Raw genomic sequence first — 6,250 nt, 5'->3', positions numbered from 1 at the left:
GAAAGAAAGAAAGAAAGAAAGAAAGAAAGAAAGAAAGAAAGAAAGAAAGAAAGAAAGAGAAAGAGAAAGAAAGAAAAGAAAAGAAAAATGAAACCATTGAAGAGAGGAGACAATTCAAGTCTAAAGGGCTGAGAGGTTGAAATTTCACAAGTTGGCTTAGGATTAGACCTGTTTGAAAGACGTGGAGAGAGAGAAACAAGGTAGGAAAAGAAGCAGGGGAAGAGGGAATAATAAGGGCACTATTAGAAGGAATGACTGAGCTGGGGCAGAAGCATAAGCAAGTAGGAGGAAATAAAATGCTAAAACTAGAATCATGTAGAGGGGACAATTTTATAGGAAACGTATGTTAAAATAAGTACTGAAAACAGGCAAAGAAGACAAGATAACAAAGCTTGAGTGATACCATACTTGGTTCTTAGAGAATCATTTTGTCTTCACCTGATTGCAGAAAAGTCCAGCCAAAGACTCATCAAATATGTTGTTTCCTTTTGTCATCTATGTGCGACTTCTTCTAGCTCATTACATCCCCAACATGGCTTCCCCTGTAGGGAACACACTTGTACCTGGGGCAAGAGTCGCTCCTCTTAACTTGTGACGTGCAGGGTGGGTTGAGTTCTGCTAAATTTCAAAGCTAAAATTTTCAAAGCTAAAATTAAATTTCTTCTGCCCACTTTTGTAAATTCCTTCTGAGTTACTTCTCTACCCCTCCCTGACTCATTTTCTGAGAGTAAATAGTCAAATGAACAAAGAGTCCAATTATTTTCCATGAGTAGGAGAAAGGAATTATAGCAACTCCAAGAAATCATTAGTCAAAATTAATGCATAGCATGAAAAATATTATACACACGCACAGGTACACACACTTACATTCACACATGCCACCTCCAAGAGCCTCTGTCTTCACTAACAATCTACTAAAAAGGCCAATCAAATTTTAGCCTAGATGAGGACATATACTCTCAATTTGTCTATTTGGTACACATGGATGGCTTTTTTCTGCATATTTTTTCAATAGAGTGCCCAACAGGGAATTGTAGCTTAGTATTTTAGAGATCAACCCACTGGGTTGGGGTGGGAAAATGGTCTGTTCAAATTGTTCACCCACTATTGAGAAGTGGATCTTTCCAATGCAGAAAAAAATGTCAAAGAGGGAATTTTCTACCCATGTGTCTCTCTTGACAAAACTAGAGAAGAAAGGATTACTCCGCACTAGGCGTTTAGAATAAAGCTGGTGAGAACACACAAAAGGAATTTCGTGAAGCCCTACCGCAGACTGCTTACAGGCCTCAGTTGTAAGTAGTACATTTAGAAAACCATGTTACCCTGAAAACATTATTTATTTTTCTCTATGAGCTTTGGAAAGTATTGATTTGGAAATACGGATTTCTTTGCCCACTGAGTCTTTTGGAAACATGTACTGGTTATCTTTATGAGCCCAGCCTGTCTTCCTGGCTTTATATGGAAATTAATTTCTTTTGGCAACATACCCACTTCTTGATCTAAGGCATATATGAGGTGCGCAGTGGCTCACACCTCTAATCCCAGCACTTTGGGAGGTCAAGATGGGTGGATTGCCTGACCTCAAGAGTTCGAGTCCAGCCTGGCCAACGTAGTAAAACCCCATCTCTACTAAAAATACAAAAACTTAGCTCGACATGGTGGCACATGTAGTACCAGCACCAGCTACTCAAGAGGCTGAGGAATGAAAATCACTTAAACTCGGGAAGCGGAGGTTGCAGTGAGCGGAGGTCATGCCACTGCACTCCAGCCTGGGTGACAGAGTGAGACTCTATCTCCAAAAAAATAAAAATAAATTAAAAAGTAAAATGTTGGGGGGGGCGGAGCTCGGCGGAGACCGGGAAGGGTTTGCTGTGACTCCCGCTCCTCGAGTTGGGGGCTCCGTTGGACGCTGCTAGGCAGACAGCGAGTACCGAGCGCGGGTGACCGCGGTGTCCCTGGGCGATGCTCAACTGCGGTCAGAGACGACATGAGTGCCGCGGGGCTACTGGCCCCGGCCCCGGCCCAGGCTGGAGCGTCGCCAGCCCCTTAGTACTACCCGGAGGACGAAGAGCTGGAGAGCGCCGAGGACGACCAGCGCAGCTGTCCGGGCTGCGAGTCGGACGAAGACACTGAGGATGCTAGTGAAACTGACCTGGCAAGCATGATGAAGAAGACTATGTAGAAATGAAGGAACAGATGTATCAGGACAAACTGGCTTCTCTCAAGAGGCAGTTGCAACAACTACAAGAAGGTACATTAAAGGAATATCAGAAAAGAATGAAAAAACTAGATCAGCGGTACAAAGAGAGGATACGGAATGCAGAACTCTTCCACCAGCTGGAAACTGAACAAGTGGAACGAAATTACATTACAGAAAAGAAGGCAGCAATGAAAGAATTTAAAGACTAGAAGGTTGAGCTGAAAGAGAACCTGATTGCTGAGCTAGAAGAAAAGAAGAAAATGATCGAAAACAAAAAGCTGACAGTGAACTGACTGGAGATTCTATGGAGGTGAAACCTATCATGACCAGAAAGTTGCGGAGGCGACCAAATGATTCCATCCCCATCCCAAACGAGAGGAGGAAACCTGCTCCAGCCCAGCTAACCTCTTTGTTAACAGATGAACAGATCATGGAGGATCTGAGAACATTAAATAAGCTTAAGTCACCCAAGAGACCAGCATCTCCATCCTCTCCTGAGCACCTGCCTGTGACACCCGTGGAATCTTCCAGCCCAGAGGTTTGAAGCTCCGATAGAAGATGGCAAACTGTGCTATGACAAAAGATGGTACCACAAGAGCCAGGCCATCTACCTGGAATCAAAGGACAACCAGAAACTGAGCTGCGTGATCAGTTCTGTAGGAGCCAGTGAGATCTGGGTGAGGAAGACAAGTGACAGCATCAAGATGAGGATCTACCTGGGCCAGCTTCAGCCCGGGTTCTTCGTGATCCGCCAACGCTCAGCTGCTTGACTTTCTGCAGTGCTCTTCTCTTGACCCTTTTTCTGGAGTGGGTTTTATTTTTGTTTTGTTTTCTTCTTAATAGAAAAATGTTAAGTTACTGGGAATAGCTACTCAGCCTTGGAAATGGAGAGCACTGTCGTGTTCCTTAAGGCACTTTTGTGGCCGGCCACTTGGAACTTTGTCAGTCTTTTCTGCTTCAGCTTCTTCCAGACATCAGTTACCATGAGACTGTTTTACTTTCAGGAGTATTGGGGGTTTGATTTACTTTCCTTTTATCTCTTTATTTTTTGCTTATACTTGTTTTTGAAAACCTCCTCTGAGTTTGAAGGGACAGCTGTTTTTATTAATTATCTTTAGGTCTCTCTACCATGGAGAAGAACAGGAAGGGATACACTTTGCAGTGCATTTTCATGTTTTGAATCTGATTAGTGGATCAGGTAGCTACTTTGCCTGTTGAGCCCAATTCACTATTTCCCCAGAAGCTTGGGGCAGAGGTCCCAGCAGGAGATGAAGTCTCCTGGCTCTCAGCCTTCTGGGAGAAATAAATGCTTTGTGTAACATCTGGCGCCCGCCATCCATTCCACTGGCTGAGCGATGGAAAACCTTGCCTGGGAGACTCTGTGCACTGAAGCAAATGGGTTTGGGGAGGGGACATTTCATATTTATAATGTGCTGAAGATACCATATTTTAAATATTATTTAATGCAGGTGATTTATTCAAACATTTGTTCTAGCTTAAAAAAAAAAAAAAGTAACATGTTAGTTTTACGTCAGGCGCTGTGGCTTATGCCTACAATCCCAGCACTTTGGGAGACCCAGGCAGGCTGATCTCCGGAGGTCAAGAGTTCGAGACCAGTCTGGCCAACATGGCAAAATCCTGTCTCTACTAAAAATACAAAAACTAGCCAGTGGTGTCTCACACCTGTAATTCCAGCTACTTGGGAGGCTGAGGCAGGAGAATCACTTAAACCCTGAGGCGGAGGTTGCAGTGAGCCAAGATTGTGCCATTGCATTCCAGCCTAGGTAACAGAGCAAGACTCCATCTCAAAAAAAAAAAAAAAAAAGAAAGAAAGAAAAAAGAATGTGAGCTCAAATAAGAAATTCCTCATCAACCACACTCCTCCTCAGGGTCTTAGGTGTTCCAGTGTTGGGCTGCAGGCTTCTAGGAGCTTCAGAGGAATAACTCAACACTCAAGACTGCAACTCAAGCTTGAATGACCCATATTCTTCTGTTTGGCTAACATCTTTAACTTCCAGAAGAAAGAACTTGGGTGAATTTTCTATCATTCAGTATGCTGTAACCTTGATATGTAGAAAACAAAGAAAAGCAAAAGCAAAGAATCTTGCTGTAACAAACCACCTTTCTCCATAAACAGACTCCTCGGTTAAATCGACTGTAGCTAGGACAGCAGGGTTTGTTTGATTAAGAAACAATGCTATGTGAATTACTGGATTCTACAGGATAGAACTGGTTGGGGTCACTTTTCTTAAAAGACTTCTTTGCCACAAAAATATCCAGGATATAAATAAGATTGAAAAAGAAAACGTAAAAGGAAAGATATACTCAATACATGTTGCAGAGTATTAATATCTCCAATATTAAAAATATCTAATAAATAAGAAAAAAACATTGCAATAGAAAAAATGAAGAAATGATATTTGTCTTTTTGAGGGTGAGCTACCCAGCATATGAATGGTCATCTAATGCAGGCAAGTATTGGTAGAAAGTAAGACCACATTTTCTACTACAGAAGCCAAAGGGGCCAGAGAATCCCACACTTATCCACTGACTACCCCGTCAGCCATCTGACATGGACTCAGTCAGTCATGTGCCTCCACCTGGGGCTCTGAGTCTTGAGGAATGATGAAAAGACAGTGGAGCAGTGAGAATTTATTTACAGTAGTGTTGAGAGTTCCAAGACAGCAGTGGTTGGTTGTAGACAGGATACCAATGACAACATATCAACTGTCCTGTCTTGTTACCGGTATTACATATACTGCATTTCCCACTGCCTCGCCCTCCTTTACCAAGCCTGGTTCTCCAACTTTCTCATTGATTCTCTAAGCTCTCCCATATCCTTCCAGCAAAATCTGTTTCTGCCTAGGTTAACTGTAGTTGGCTTTGTTGCTTGTAACTAAGAACCCTGACAGAGAAAATGACCGACAGTTCTCAAATGAAGCAACATTTGTGGATAACAAAAGCAGAGAAAGATGTCAAATCCCATAAATAATTGAGAAATAGTAAGTAGAGAATAGGATATGCCTCATCTCTATGTTAGTGAAGATCAAAAGAATTGTTAGAATCCAGTGTTGGCAAGAGTATATGTAGGGAAACATGCACTCTTAGTGAACTGGTTTGTTGTTGTTGTTGTTGTTATTGTTGTTGTTGTTTTGTTTTGTTTTTTTGAGATGGGGTTTCGCTCTTTTTGCCCAGGCTAGAGTGCAATGGTGCGATCTCGGCTCACTGCAACCTCCGCCTCCCGGATTCAAGTGATTCTCCTGCCTCAGCCTCCAGAGTAGCTGGGACTATAGGCACCCACCACCATGCCTGGCTAATGCTTTTTGTATTTATAGTAGAGATGGGATTTCACCATGTTGGCCAGGCTGGTCTCGAACTCCTGACCTCAGGTCATCCACTTGCCTCAGCCTCCCAAAGTGTTAATAAACTGTTAACAGGAATGTAAGTTGATGCAACTTTTCCGGGGGGAGATTGGAAATGTATACCAATATTTTAAACGTGTACACCCTTTGATCAGCAATTCCTCAACTAGCATTTATCTTACAGAGATAACTAGTCAAGGTAGAGCAGCAGTCTTGATATGACAGCAATGTTTACAATTTAAAAATGGAAACAATTTAAACAGACATCAGTAGAGAGATTGTTATGATAGACCTTTACAAAAGAATATGATTCAGGACTAAAAAGGCAATTTAAAAGGTTTTACGTATATTTAATGAGAAACATCTGCACAGCATGGAAGAGAAGTAAAGCTTTCAGAAGAATAAGTGTTGCATAATTTCATATTTTAAATGTGGAAGGCAGAATTCTAAGATGGCCCCATGATCTCTGTTCTCTGTTATACTTGTAATTATGTTACATTACTAGAAAATGGATTTTACAATGTAATTAAGATTGCTAACCAGTTGACTTTGAGTTCATCACAAGGGAGATTATCAGGTGAGCCTGACCTAAACCCATGAGCCCTTCATAGCAGACTTCAGAGCAAAAGGGAATATCAGAAATTCAAAACGCAAAAAGGACCCAATGTGCCTTACTGACTTGAAAATG

The 6,250-nt window shown here is 42.0% G+C and overlaps 1 pseudogene; it reads left to right on the top strand.

Annotated features, from left to right (window-relative positions):
- Positions 1–1,987: 1,987 nt before the first annotated feature.
- LOC111543424 lies at positions 1,988–2,970 on the top strand (annotated as a pseudogene).
- Positions 2,971–6,250: the final 3,280 nt, after the last annotated feature.

This window comes from Piliocolobus tephrosceles, chromosome 14, assembly GCF_002776525.5.
Source record: "Piliocolobus tephrosceles isolate RC106 chromosome 14, ASM277652v3, whole genome shotgun sequence".
Lineage (NCBI taxonomy): Eukaryota > Metazoa > Chordata > Mammalia > Primates > Cercopithecidae > Piliocolobus > Piliocolobus tephrosceles.
This window is presented reverse-complemented; position numbering and strand designations above follow the sequence as displayed.